The sequence below is a fragment of the Rhinolophus hipposideros genome, assembly GCF_964194185.1.
Source record: "Rhinolophus hipposideros genome assembly, chromosome: 23".
Classification (NCBI taxonomy): domain Eukaryota; kingdom Metazoa; phylum Chordata; class Mammalia; order Chiroptera; family Rhinolophidae; genus Rhinolophus; species Rhinolophus hipposideros.
The window spans coordinates 15200936-15214443 of NC_138069.1; the positions used below are offsets into that span (position 1 = coordinate 15200936).

The 13508-nt window shown below is 56.3% G+C and overlaps 1 protein-coding gene across 7 annotated transcripts in view; it reads left to right on the top strand.

The window, feature by feature from the left end:
- CXXC5 (CXXC finger protein 5) overlaps window positions 1-13508 on the top strand; it is a 33657-nt gene that overhangs the window by 3552 nt on the left and 16597 nt on the right. For 3 of the 7 annotated variants that reach the window (XM_081034828.1, XM_081034826.1, XM_081034829.1), the window contains one exon: window positions 11521-11625. The exons of 3 other annotated variants lie outside the window; for them this stretch is intronic. The gene's annotated coding sequence lies outside the window, so the exon portion shown is untranslated. Of the gene's footprint in view, window positions 1-9441; window positions 11279-11520; window positions 11626-13508 lie in introns of those variants that run through there. One more of the 7 variants, XM_081034830.1, reaches the window with a different exon arrangement.

The window sequence follows — 13508 nt, forward strand, 5'->3', positions numbered from 1 at the left end:
TGGGGCAGGGCTCACTTATTCTTGTTACTGTTAGTACCCACTCTATATGTAATTCACTTGTTCATTCATTGGCCCTATGTATGTTTATTGAACACCTACTATGTGTCAGGCCCCACCCTTCTGGCGGTGCAGAAATGATCACTGACTCCGCCCCTGCTCTGGAGGCAGGCCCAGGGTGGAAGCTCCGCCCTTTCCCTGCCTCCTGGGGGCCCTGATTGGGGCTTTTCCATTTTTTTCTTTTTTGAGGCTCTCCCTCTCTTACCCTCATCACCTGGTCTGGTCTCGTTCTATCCCCCTAGCCTGTAAGTGTGTGAGTGAAGTGTCCCTGATTAAGTGTATTAATAGTTAAACTCTCACTCATAGCTGGAACGCACCAGACCACAAAAAGCCTCCCCAGTTACTCACGCGCTACTGCCCAACAAGAATATCCCACTCAAGTTTTTTTTTTTGTTTGTTTGTTTTGTTTTTCCTTTCTCTTACTTCCCCTTTTATTCCCCGCAAATGGTAGCCCACCTCCCAGGCTGCAGGCAATGAGAAAGAACTGCCCCCCTCAAAGACCCAGGAATCGCTAACCATTCCACCTGCCCCCTAAAGCCAAAGGGGACAGCTGCTAGATGAGGTGGTGTGGGTTTAGTCTGTTGGCCTGGGATGTGGGAATCTGGGCAGTGTGTGTGCTTATGACTCAGGCATGTATATCTGTGAACCTGTGTGTTGAATGTGTGTCTGTCTTGGGGTGTGGGAGTCTGAGCATGTGTATCTGTGAATCGAGGAGTTGCGTGTGTCTGCATTGCATATGTACATGGGATATGAATGTGAGCGTGTATATCTGAAGTTGTATTGGTCCCTGTAAATTGGGAATATGTATATTCTGAGTTCTTTATGCTTAAAATTTTGTAGAGTGTATGTTCGTGATTTGTGTATATCTGTGTTTTGTATAATGTGGGAGTGTCTGGCGCTCTCTGAGTGGTGTATCTGAATTAGGAAAGTGTGTGTGAACCTGGGAGTGGGCATGTCTGAGCTGTGCGGGCAGTGGTCTGTGTCCGTCTTTGGTAGCTGGTGTCTGTGTTCCTTTCTCTCTCTCTATCACTGTTTGCCAGTCTGTCTTTCTGAGTTTGTCCCTCCCTGGTTGAGACCCTGAGTGTGATTGTGTGTAGCATCGAACCTTTCCCACCTGGTCCTTCCCCTCCCCTGCCCTCTCTGGCAGTAACTGGGCAGCCTCTCCGTCTGCCTGCCTGCTGGGAGTTTTGGAAGCCGTGGAGGGAGACAGGCTGGGGCCAGGGTGACAGCGCGTATCCACGGCGATGGCAGCCTGTGATTATAGGAATAAAAGGATTTTAAGGTCATGGGTGTATTTTTTTTGTTTGTTTTGATTTGAATCCCCCCCCACACACACTTTGGTAGAGCTGGTGGCAGCAAAGGGCCAGAGCTCTGTGTCTGCTGGTTGGGAATCTGTCCCTGTGCAAGTGAACGTGGCTATGTGGGGCTTTCCTGGGCACATGAACACGTGTGTACATGCATGAGCAGAACCTGTTAGAGTGTGTTTTCTATCTGCCTGCTCCCTGTGTGAGAGTCCACAGGGCTCTTCCTGGGATAGAATTCCCAGGAAAACTTGCATCCGGGTGTTACATGGAATTGGACCCTGCAGTCCTCTGTGTGCTATGTCCCCAGTCCCCGTCTACCATCCTCCTCCACCCTCCCAGGGGGGTGTCTCTGGCCAGAAACTGGCTAGGCCCCGTCACCTGGGCCAGGCCACATCTCAGGGTGTCAGTGCCCCTGGCCCCGCTCCAGCCCCTGTAATTGCATTCTGCCGCCTAATCCCCCGCCAGCTCAATTAGATCGCAAATTCTTCTTCATTTCCTGCCTCTGATGCTGGCCTCCCTCTGGGCCTGAAGGGCCTGGAAGGGAGGGAGGGAATCCTGTCCCCCCCTTCCGCCAGCACTAGGGGCTCTTGGGAAGGTGAGATTAGTTCCTGGCATACTGGCCCTGCGGTGCAGGTTGGAACCCTGGGGGCCAACTGGGCAGGCTCTGCTGTCCCTTTTAGGACTAGCCTTAGTATCCCCACGCTGGGGGAGGGGGTTTGTGTTATCTGGTACCCAGGCTCTAGGTAAAGCAGGTAGATCACTCTGGCCAGGCCCCTGGGCAGTGCCCTCACTCCCAGCTCCCACAGGTTCTCTTGTTCCCAGAGCAGTTGCTGGCCATCCTCCAGCACAGCAATTGTGACCTTGTTTTTTGACCTTTTCATGGTGTCAATAGGACCACTGAATTCCCCTCTACTGGGTCCTCCTAACTCCCTCCCTTTATCTCACCCAGACAGGTGTGTTTGAGCACCGGCTCTGGAGTCAGACCTGGCTCCAAATCCTGGCCATGTATGTCACTGTCGAGCTGAATGTATGACCTTTGGGCGAGCTGTGTTCTCTCTGTGATCCTCAGATTCCTTATCCCTGAAATGGGATAATAAGAGTGCCTACCCCATAAGGCCATTTTCAGATGGACACAGGGATGGTTAAGCAGTGTCCATCACCAGTGGCTAACCCATAGTCAGCATTCAATAAAAGTTGGCTTTTATGGTGACAAGGACTTCATGTCCCCCAGTGAAAAGGAAGAAAAGAACATGTGGCTCACACTTAGTGTTGCTGTCTCCATTCTGCTAATCATCAGGTGTCCTCCCTGGAGCGTATCACTCTGCCTCTCTGAGTTTCTCTTCCCCATCTGTAAAATGGGGCTGATAATAGCCCTGACCTCACAGGGCCATGGGAGTGTTGTCTGCATGCAGGTGCTTGGTCCCAGCCGCCCCAGCAGGTTTTCAGCGTGTTACTTGCCTTCTTTCTTTCCTGGGTGGGGTGGGGCTGGTGGGGTGGGGCTGGTGAAGACACAGGCTCAGGGACAAGGGGACTGACTGACCAAGGTCATGAGGCTGGTAATGGGGCCTGGGTGGGGTGGGGGAGCTAAGGGATGACCTGATGGCTTGCTTGCTTGTTTACCGGCTCAGCTGAGCTTTGAGGCATGGCCTTCCCTCCCCGCTGGTCTCTGTGGAAAGTGGTGGCTTGGCTGATTTTTTTCCGGAAAGGAGAAGCTGGAAGTCTACCCCCTCCTTCCCCAGGAGGCACTGTGGCAGTGGCCATGCTGACAGGCCTCCTGGCCTTCTTGCTAGGGTGGCTGGCAGCTTTGGAAGGCTGGCTGCGCACAGATCAGCCAGAGAGAAAAGGGAACTGCAAAGGTCCCCTGCCACCACTAATCCCCACGGCCCCTCCCACTCTCAGCCTGTCCTCTTTATGGGTGGAAAGACAGAAAAGAGCCACAGCAGGAGAAAAGCTGGGGAGACTGGCTCTGCTGGAGGTGGTGGAGAGGGACTGGCTGTTGGGGGGGTGGGGTGGGCAGAGGCAGGGTCCCCGTATCTCCCTGACTAGTCTCCGTATTTCTATGACCTCTGTCACTCATTGGCCTAGGCTCTTTAATATTTCATGGCCCTTAGAGCCGGCCCCCTACCCCAGTCCACAGGCCCCCTTTGTCTGCCTGCCGCTGAATTGCTGAATTACTGACCCGAGGCTGCCTCTGCCTTCCTCCAACTGGCCCTGACACCTTCCCTGTCCCTCCTGACCTGTCTGTCTGACACCTCTACTTGTCATACCCTCCATCTCTCATACCCATTCTCTCACATCTCTGACCATCTCTTTGCCCTTTTCCTCCATTTTCCTCTTTTGTTGGCCTCCTCCTTCCCTGCGGAACAGAGAGGAACAGAAACCGTGGCAACTGGTCCGCCTGCCTGCCCCCCTCCTGGGTCCACCCCTTCCTGCCCCCTCCTCCCAGCTGTGCTGGCCGTGAGAGCTGGTTTTATTTATTTTTCTGTTTGTTTGGGAAGAGGGCAGTGGCAATTCTAGGCCCTGGCTGCTGTGCTCTGCCTAGAGCAGCGGGCAGGCAGGCCGTGCTGGCCTCCCAGGAATGTGGCCGGGACGCCCCGCGCTATATTTACTCCCCTCCAGCTGCTGGCCCCAGCAGGGCAGAGCCAGGCCTGCCTGGTGGCCCCAGGGGAGCCCGATAGCCAGCAGACCCCCACACAGTCCTTGGGCCCCCTGTTCCCTCCCTTCCCTGTGACCTCTTCTGACCCCCTCGGACCTGCCCAGCCTGCCAGCAGGAGCACTCCTGTGTGGTGCCAGTACAGGCATAAAGTGTAGGCTCTCGGGCCTGATTTGTGTGGGGTAGCACCTGGAGGTCCCCACCCCCCACCCAGGGGCCTAGCCTAGGCCTGTAATCTGGTGGCCAGAACTATGTAAAGCATCCTTCCGGGCCTCTCCCCACCGGGCCTGGTCCTTGCTCTTGCCACATCCCCTCAGCTCTGCTGTGATCACTGGCAGCGCTGGGGTTGGGGCAGGGCGGGGGCTGGACGGGGGCCTCACCCAGCATGAGCAGCTGTGTTCCCTGTACTGCTGCCCCACTCCCACATAACTTGCCCTCTGCTGGACCTCCCAGGTGCCACACGTGCACACTTAAGTGTTTGCACATACGTGTGCAGCATGCATGAGCACATGCTAGTTTGTACCTTCCTTGGAGGTAGGGCCATGCCTCCTGTCATTGACTCCCTCATTCATCAGATGCTTATGGGATTCTTTGAGCCTGCTCCTTGCCAACTTTGCAATGGGATGTGGCAGTGATTCCTTCCTGTACCCCCGGTGCCTGGCACCAGCCAAATGTTTGAAGAGCTCTAACAGCTGCTCTAATCAATTGCTGTCCCCCGATTATTATAATAATGATAATAATAAATAGTAATAAGTTGTTGTAACAATGGCAATGGCTAGCTGGCACTGTTTCTAGCCTTCGCTTCCTTTAATTCTCACAGTAGCCCAGTGAGTTGGGTGCTGTTAGCGTCCGCGTATACAGATGAGGAAACTGGGACTGGAGAGTTTGTGGCTTGCGCCAGGACTTGCAACTGACAAGTGAGATTGCGTCCTGGCAGAGCCCTTTCCTGGCTGTGAACACCATGAGGACGTCCATTGTGCAGGTTTTCCCTGCACCTTCCACGCTGCCTGGCACACAGCAGGAACTCCCCAAATGATTCTTGACTACAGACTTTACTGTCTTTCCTTCTTGAGGCCCCCATACCCTTATCAAGGTTCCTGGCATGTGCTGGGGAGATGGGCTGATTAACCAGTTAGGTGAATGAAAGACTGAATTAATGGATGACCAGATGATTAGTTATGGGAATGAGTGGGATGGGGGGGGGTGTGCTTGTGATCAGGCTGGTATGTAGAAATCCACTGGTTCTGTAGAGGACCCTAGGAAGTGAGGTGGGGGACAGGGCTGAGACATGTGGCCAGAGACCAAAAGGTTGCTCGGGTTGAGCCCTCGAGGCAGGTCCCATCGTCTCCCTGGACCTCAGTTTTTCCATCTATGGAATAGGCTCGGGAGCCTTGCCCTGGCTAGCTGCCAGCTGGCCTAGGCTGGGGCTGGCCTGGGTGCCTGAGAGGTGAGGGGACTGGTGGAAAGGAGGAAGCAGTGGGTGGTGAAGACAGGAAGATGAAGCGTGGAGCTTAGCTTGGAACCTGAGAAGCAGAGACCAGCCCTGACCTGACGCCTGTCCTCCCTCTGAGCTGCAGGGTGGGGGTGCAGGCTCACAAACCTTTAGCTACCCACTCTTGCTCTGGTGAGGGCTGAGCTTCCTGACGTCTATAGCATCAGTGGCTGTGGTGCCCTGAGGAGCTGGCCTGGCCTGCAGGACTAGACCAGCTCTATTCCCAGCAGCGCCCCCCGCCAGTCTCACGTCCAGTTCCTGTTGACCCTGGTGGGAGAGATCCAGCCCCTCACTTCCCCCAAAGCTAGATGGGAGATTGATTAGCTGGACCCATAGCAGGAAATGAGTGTGGACTTGGCCCCCTTTCTTCCTGGAGTGTCAGAGCTTGGTGGCCTAGAATTTTTAGTCACAGGAGTCTAGAATTATAGAATACTTGGAGCAGAGGGATTCTCAAATCAGGATTCCTATGCTTTTGGGATTCTAGAATCACAGAACCATGGGTTTTACTGCTGGAGGGAGTATGAATGGTCATGTTTCAATAGTGTTTGACGCCAGGGGACATTGAGGACCTGAGGGGAGGGGCCTCCTTGTGGTACCCTCAGGTGACATGAGTACATACCTGAGACAGAAACCCAGTTCTACCACTGGTCTACTGCTCTTTGGTGATTTAGCCGGCGTGGGAGTGGGTACTGTGGGCCGAGTGAGGCAGCAAGGGGATGTGGCTGGCCTGCAGGCACAGGAGGGGTCCTCTCGGGGTGCCTGCCTGCCCAATGCCCACGCTTCCTGAGGCACCAGTATAAGGAGGAAATGCAGGCTGTTGGTTCCAGCGACAGCCGGCAGGGCCGGGCTGCTTCCCAGCTCCCCCTCTGATTCACGATCGCCTGCAGCTCCCCCCTCCCCTGGGGGCCTCAGCAGCCCCATCTGTGCAATGGGGAGAGGAGGCTGTACTCCATAGTCTAGTGTCACAAAGACAAACAGTTGGGATATTTTTCAAGACCGTCGTCACGCTGTGGGAGTGTTGAGAGCGTAGTCTGGAATAGCCAGCTGGACATTTGGACCCAAGGGACTGAGAAAAGCCCTGCTTGGAGTCCGTCTAATGCCTCCAGTAGCCTAGGAGGGCTGAATTGATTGCTGGGGCAAAAGTGTGGTGGAGGGTAAATGGATAGAGGAGGGACCTAGTCAGAGTCTCCTTCAGGAAGAGAGAGCAGTGGATGGGAGGTCTAGCTCTCTGGGCTCTCTCCTGACCACAATGTACCCATCTGTAAAATGGAGGGTGTTATTTCATGAGGTGATTCATTTAGGGTCTACTCTGCGCCTGGATATGTACTGGGTACTGTGGATACTGGGAATGTGGAAGCAAGTGGCAGAGTGGTAAGTCAGGAAGGGGGGGGTCCTTGGCTGCAGACATGAGGTCGGAGTGTGATTTAGCTGAAGGGGTGACTCTGGGAGAAGGAATGAGGTGGGGGCAGATAAGAAGCTGGTCAGTCAGACATTGTCCAGCAGAAAATCCCAGCCGTTCTCAGGAAGTGTTTCCTCCACTGGCCTCCTAGAAGGGAGGCAAGGCACGCAGGAAGGAGGAGGGTAGCTGGTGGCAAACAAGGCCCCCAGCCAGTCTAAGTGGAGACATGCTAGGCCTGGCAGCTGGGCACGTGTGCCCCTCACACAGGGGCAGGGTGGGGACGTACCCCTTACTCCCAGGCTCTGAGGCTGAGCCGGTGGTTGGGGCTGGGGTTCCAGGAGGGTCCACGCCAGAATTCAGATTTCAGAGCCTTCCCCAGGGGCCTCATGGAGCCCCCTGCCCTGTCCTGAGCTGCCGCTGAGGGGGTGGCAGATGCTGTTTCATCGGCAGAGGCGAGTGGGAGGCCGCCGGAAGGTCCTCCTGGGAGGTTCCGGGGGGCAGCGGGGGCGTCAGCAGCTGCCTCCCAGCCAGAGCTGGCTCACAGTAGCCTCCCAGGTCCCTCGGTCCCCCCCCCACCCCCGGCCTGGGGGCCTGGGCTGGTGCTTCGGAATTGAGACTGGTCCCTCCAGCTTTTGCTCCCCCCCACTGCCCACCAAGCTTCGTGGCTCTGGCCCCCTCCTGTCTCTGGCTGCGTCTGCAGAACCCCCCGGGGAAGGCAGGGGAGGAGGAGGCACAGCGGGCTCAGAACAGCGGGTGCCCATGCAGCCAAGTATTTGCACGAGCTGTCAGAGACAGACAGGCATGTGGGGAATTTGGTGCGTGTGGGGCTGGGGGAAGCAGCCGGGTGGGTGGGCAAGCGGGAGGTGGGGAGCTGGGCTGCCTCCCCCGCCTGTTGAACCCTGCAGAGACCACCATTCTCCCAGCCCAGACCAGAAGGTATATCCCTTCTTGCCTGTACCAGTACAGTATGGGGAGTGGGGCTGTGACCCTGGCTGGGGTCTGATGACACGGGACGGGAGTGCCCTGTTGAGGGCTGGAGCCTGGGAGAGGCTGTCTGTCAGAGTGTGGAGCCAGGCAGGAATCCGGGTTGTGCCCGACTGTGGCGTCCAGGAAATAGCAGCTGTCTTGCTCCCGTGTCCCCACAACCCCCACCCCAAGCCTGGCACAACTTGTTTCCTGGCCAGGGTCTGACTGGGGCAGATTGGAGGAGCCTGGTATTGCCCAGCTTGGGCAAGGAACAGGCAAGGTGGAGGGGGCCATGTTTATAAACCTAAAGGTACTTGGGCTGTTGGGGAGGGCCTCCCTCAGTTATTATTTTGCTGAAGCAGGTTGTGGTCACTTTGGATGAGGGAACCTCAGTCCTTATCTCCCTGGACAAAGACCCCAATTTAGTTACCTTTGTGGTCTGCTTTCCAGTAGTGCCTGTTAGGCAAGTCGGGGCCTAGAACTGAGGAATACTTGGTGTTTCGTAGCTGAGAGCCCAGAGAGGGGAGACACTGGCTCAAGGTCACACAGTGGACTCCCCAGCCTTCTTCCTACCCTCATGTGGGTGGAGCCAATGGGAAGAGGTGAACATTGGGGGTTTGCCGGGGTGGGGGGCTATATTTAGTCAGTCCTGCAGAGCCAGAGGGCCCCTGGGAGCAGCTGTTGGTGGTGGGGGTGCAGACAGAGGCCTGGAGCTGCATTTAGTCTGGACAGAAATATCCTCCCCCCACCCACCCACCCACTGCCTGGGCGGCCAGGCTGCGGGCTTGTCCCCTGAGGGGCAGCTTGCCTGGGCCTGGCGGCCGTCGGGACAGGCAAGATGACCCGATAGGCTTTTCCCAGCTCAGGTTTCGATGAAACAGGAACCGGAGCCGCAGCCTGGGCTGTGGGGGCCAGGGCAGCCGGAGCCTGGGGGGCCAGGGCTGCCTCCAACCCCCCCCCCCCCACTCCCCCTCTTCGCCCCATGATGCAGCCTCCTCTTCTCAGAGGCCTGGGGAAGCAGCAAGTTATTTATCAAGCCAGCCTCCCTGCCGCGTCTGCCTGCGCACCCCCCACCTCTTGTAGTGGCGGCCATGAGCCCAGCAGAGCAGGGTGAGCTGGGCAGGCGGGCGGCGGGATGAGCTCAGGAGACGTGAGTCACCCCATCTCCAGCAGCCCCACGAGGCCCTGCGGCCTGGCAGGCAGAGCACACTCACGCACTCCCCACGCGGCACACCCAAGGGTACACACTTGGGACAGACACAAGTCACTCAGCACACACAGTTCCACACGACCTGCACACACAACTGACATGCATGGTATGGGCTTAAACACCTATGCCATGAGCACTCCAGAAGCACACATGCTGGTACACTCACAGCCGCGGCCTCTGGTGTGTACACATACTGGCACATATGTCAGAAATGAACATACACAGTCACACATGGGCGTGCTGTGCCCCTGGGCGGACCCCATACACTGCTCCATAAGGCAGTTAGTTGTGTGTCTGCCCTCTCTAGTCACAGGCTCAGGCAGTCATCCTCAGGGCACTTCTCACACCCAGATGGTGCCAGAGTTGGGTCAGGAGCACATGTCCACAAACTGGTTGGGGCTTCTCTCACCCAAATGCCCCCGGTTTGGGCTCACGGAAAGGAGGCCTGACCCTCGTCCATGTAGAAGCAGCTGAGTTCTGTATGGTAGGCATGAGAAGGGAGGTGTTTTCCCCCATCTTTCAGGCTGCCTGGCCCTCTGTGGGGAGGACGCACAAGTATCAGGCATGGAACTGTTAAACCTACCCGCCCTCCAGGGTGTGGACCCTAGCCCCTGGCAGAGTAGGTTGGGTTGTGGGTAGATTTGGAGGGATACAGAGGAGCCACGAGGAGGAAAGCCTGGAGAAAGAAAGCTATGGAAAAATCGATATTTCCAGGAGTGCCAAGTGGCCAGCTGCTTCCCCCACTTAGGGTGCAGTCCTTGGGAGGTTGGGGATGCCAGAGATTGTGGGAGGAATGAGACCTCCTTGATTTAGTGGGTTGTACCCCAGGAGTCTGCTCATCCTGGCACCCACTTCCCTCTGTCCTCTTGGTTTCCAAGCTCCTCATTATCTCCCCTTGGTTCTTACTGGCCTGCAAAATGGTGCAGAGCTGTCCTGAGTACAAGGAGGGGCTGGGCCGCAGGGCTGGAGGGATACCTGTAAGCTTCTGCTATCCACTGGGGCTAGGGACTGCTTTCCTAGGACCGGGCAGAACTGGGGGCATACCCATTTTTCGTATACTGAACAACATACCGTTTTTCAGATGAGAGAACTAAGTCTGATGGGGATGGCTTCATGGTCATGAAGGGCTTTGGATACAGTCACCTGACACCCAGACTTCAGATCATTCTGGGCCCATGGGACTGAGGCAGCCCAACAGGGACCAAGGGGCAGGTGGTTATAAGGTCTAGGGCTCAGGCTGGCTTCCACCTCCTGGCCACACAGGTCTCTCTCATAAAGGCCTGGACAGAAGGAGGGAAGAGGGGCCCAAACCTCCTGAGAAAAACAAATAGCAGTGGCCAGTCAGGAGGACTTGATGTCCCCTGAGCCATGGACTCTGGAGTTGGACAGGCCTGGGCTCCAAACCTGTCTTGGTCATTGCGTACTGTGTAATCATGTGTCAGTCTGCTAACCTCTTTGGCCTCACTTTTGCCATCTATAAAATGGGTATGAGCATTATCTCTGTGTCTCAAAGCTGCAGGACCTGAAGTAGATGGGTGTGGTTCTCACCATGTCACACCTGGATCAGCCTCCCCACCACCCCCACCCCACCCCCGCCACCTGTTTGCCCCACTAAAGCTGGCATTTTCCTGGGAGTGGTACCCCACAACACATACTCTTTAATTAGAATGTCTTGGATTTCACCTTCTCTAGAGCTGTTCTCAGAATGGTTGTTGAAGTGTGGGAATGGAGAGGCTGACCTTGGGGCCACAGGGACGGGGAGGGATGGGAACGTTTTGGACCCATTGCAGAGGAACCTAGGCTTCTTGGGTGTCTGGACATTCCTGGGGGCTTCACAATATGAGAGGAAACAGAGCGAAGACTTTCTCTGTCCCCCCACCCCCCCACCCCCAACACACAGCGATGCCACAAATTAGCCTCAAACAGGGATTTCCAGGTGGCAAATGGGGCCTTTGCAGGGTAGTGAGGAGCTTGACACATGTGTGTGGAAGAGCTGTCAGGACTATTAGGAGACTGAAGTGCTGACAGAGAGCAGGCAGGGCTGGGGAGCCAGGGAGTGAGGAGGAAAGGTTGGCAGGAAGTATAGGTAGGTTCTTCCTGTGGCCAGAAAAGGAAGTTCAAGCCTGGACCCCTAAGTGCTGCCATGCTTGTAGCCTTGAGACCCTTCCTGTGTGCTCATCTCCCCATGTCATTGCAGGTAAGAGGGCAAGGGGGGAAGACTCTGTTTGGGGCTGGGGAGACTGAAGCACGAGGGATGGACTCAGACTTAAAGGCACACAGTGGCAGAACGGGTTACAGCCTAGGTTCCCCGCCACTCCTGACTTGAGCTGTCCTTGACACTCTCATATTGGTGGGTGACAGTAAAAATAACAACAGCTATCATTTATTGAACGCCTACTGCTGGCCCTGCACTGAGAACTTCACATGTGTCCTCTCTAGGACCCTGATCGGGGTGGTCGTGTGCATACATTTCACAGACCTGAGAATGGGCTCAAGAAGGTCAAGCAGGAAGATCTGAAGTCACCTAGGCTGGAACCTGCAGAGGTAGAGAGTAACCCTGACTCCAGACCCCACGTGGACCCTTTCATGGTCTGCACTGTACCTCTGGGGACTCCCACCAATCCCCCATAATCACACCCAAAGAGTAATGTTCCTAGTTGGGCCAGCCCCCTCCCCACCTACGCCCAGCCCCATGACTCTCCTGGGGACCTCTGCTATCTCAGGGTACTCCTCAGGTTTGGACGCAAGGGACTTTGGGCTGCGGACTCCTTAGGCCTGGGGAGGGTGAGTCCTGTTGGCCTTGGCTTCTTCAGGGGAAGTGGGTCACTGGGAGTGGGGTAGGGGGCCAGGGATACTCCGGGGAGCTGATTGCTGCCCTTTAGGGATCTCCTCGTAGACAAGTTCGGGGAAACTCAGTCGATAGGGTCACCTAAGCACCTGGTCAGGGTCACACACCACCCCCATCCCCTACCCCCCAACCTCCCACCTTCCTGGGGCCTCCTTTCCTCTTTCTGGGGAGTCCTGTAGGGAGTTGTTGAAAGAGTGTCCTTGAGCTGGAGATACCTTCCTTTTTGTACACAGGAATCCACCCACCCTCTCCCCGATCTGTTAGCCAAAGAGAGAGCAGTAGGCACAGTGTGACCCTGGGTTGGGGTCCCCCCAGTCACTAAAGGTCAGTGAGTTGGGCTTATGTTGGTGTTGGCCTCAAATAAAAAACAGACTCTGGGTTTGAGGCCCGGTGCTATGTGGCAAGTAACTTTCCCTTTTTTTCACATCTGTGAAATGACTGAGTCTGCCCTGCTTGTTCTCTGAGGCAGGTGTTAAATCAGACAGACACACCCACATGCCCTTTGACTGGTATCCCCAGGTCTCCTAGGTTCCTGCAGCCCTCATGCTGCTACGGGGTCCAGGGGAGAGCAGGGTGGGCTCCAGGGTTAGGCCAATCTGGAGTGTCGTCTCACCTCTACCATCCACAACTGGAGTGACTTTGACCATTCCCTGCCCCACTCGGCTCTGAACCTGTGTCCTCTGTATAATGGGTGGACCATGGTGCCTGCCTCTTTGGGATGGTGTGGACAGAGCACCTGGCACAGACTCAGTCGGTGGTGGTGACAGTGTAAGCCCCCTCCTCCCAGCCTGTCCTGGTTGAGGTCCCCCCAGTCTTGGTCTCAGGGATTTGGGGATGGAAACAGTGCCAGTCTGCTGGCTCAGCCAGCTTGGCCACTGACCTTCAGAGCACCCAGGCTGTCAAGGCCGCCTGATTGCCTGCTGGGCAGGCGGGCAGACGGGGGAGCACCAGGCAGCTCTTTGCCTAACACTGCCTTCCCTGCTCCCACTCTCCTCTCCCTCTCTGCGCCTGTGTGTGAGCTAATTAATCTCAGCCCCTTTGGGAAATTAGAACGCCGCAGCCGAGTGCCTGTGCTGCTCCTGGGCCCTGCCAAGACCCACTGTGGTTTGGGGGCATGGGGTTGGGGATGGGGGCAGGAGGAACAGGGCCCACCTGGGTCTGTCTCCCTGAGCCCCCCACCTCCTGGCTAGGGGTCTCTGACTCCTCAGCCCCCTCCTCTCCCAGACAGCATCCCTAAGGACCCTGCTGAGGTGAAACCCCACCCCCAGTGCCTCTCTGACCTGGGGCTGATGTGGTCACTCCTTCATCCCACATTCCATCTCATTGTGGGGTCCTCTTTCCTGCCCATCTTGGACTGACTGAGACAGATGTAATTACGGAATTTTGCTTGGGAAATTAATTCAAAAAAGTTAATTAATTGGCGGTTCCGGAGGTGGCGGGCTCCACGCCCAGCTGGTCCTACTGACGTCAGTGCTGACCCACCAGAGACGTGCAGCTTCCTGGGCTGGCTGGGGAGCAGCGGCCCCAGTGACCTGGCTGGGCAGCCCTGGGACAGCCAGCAGATGCACAGTGAGGAGCA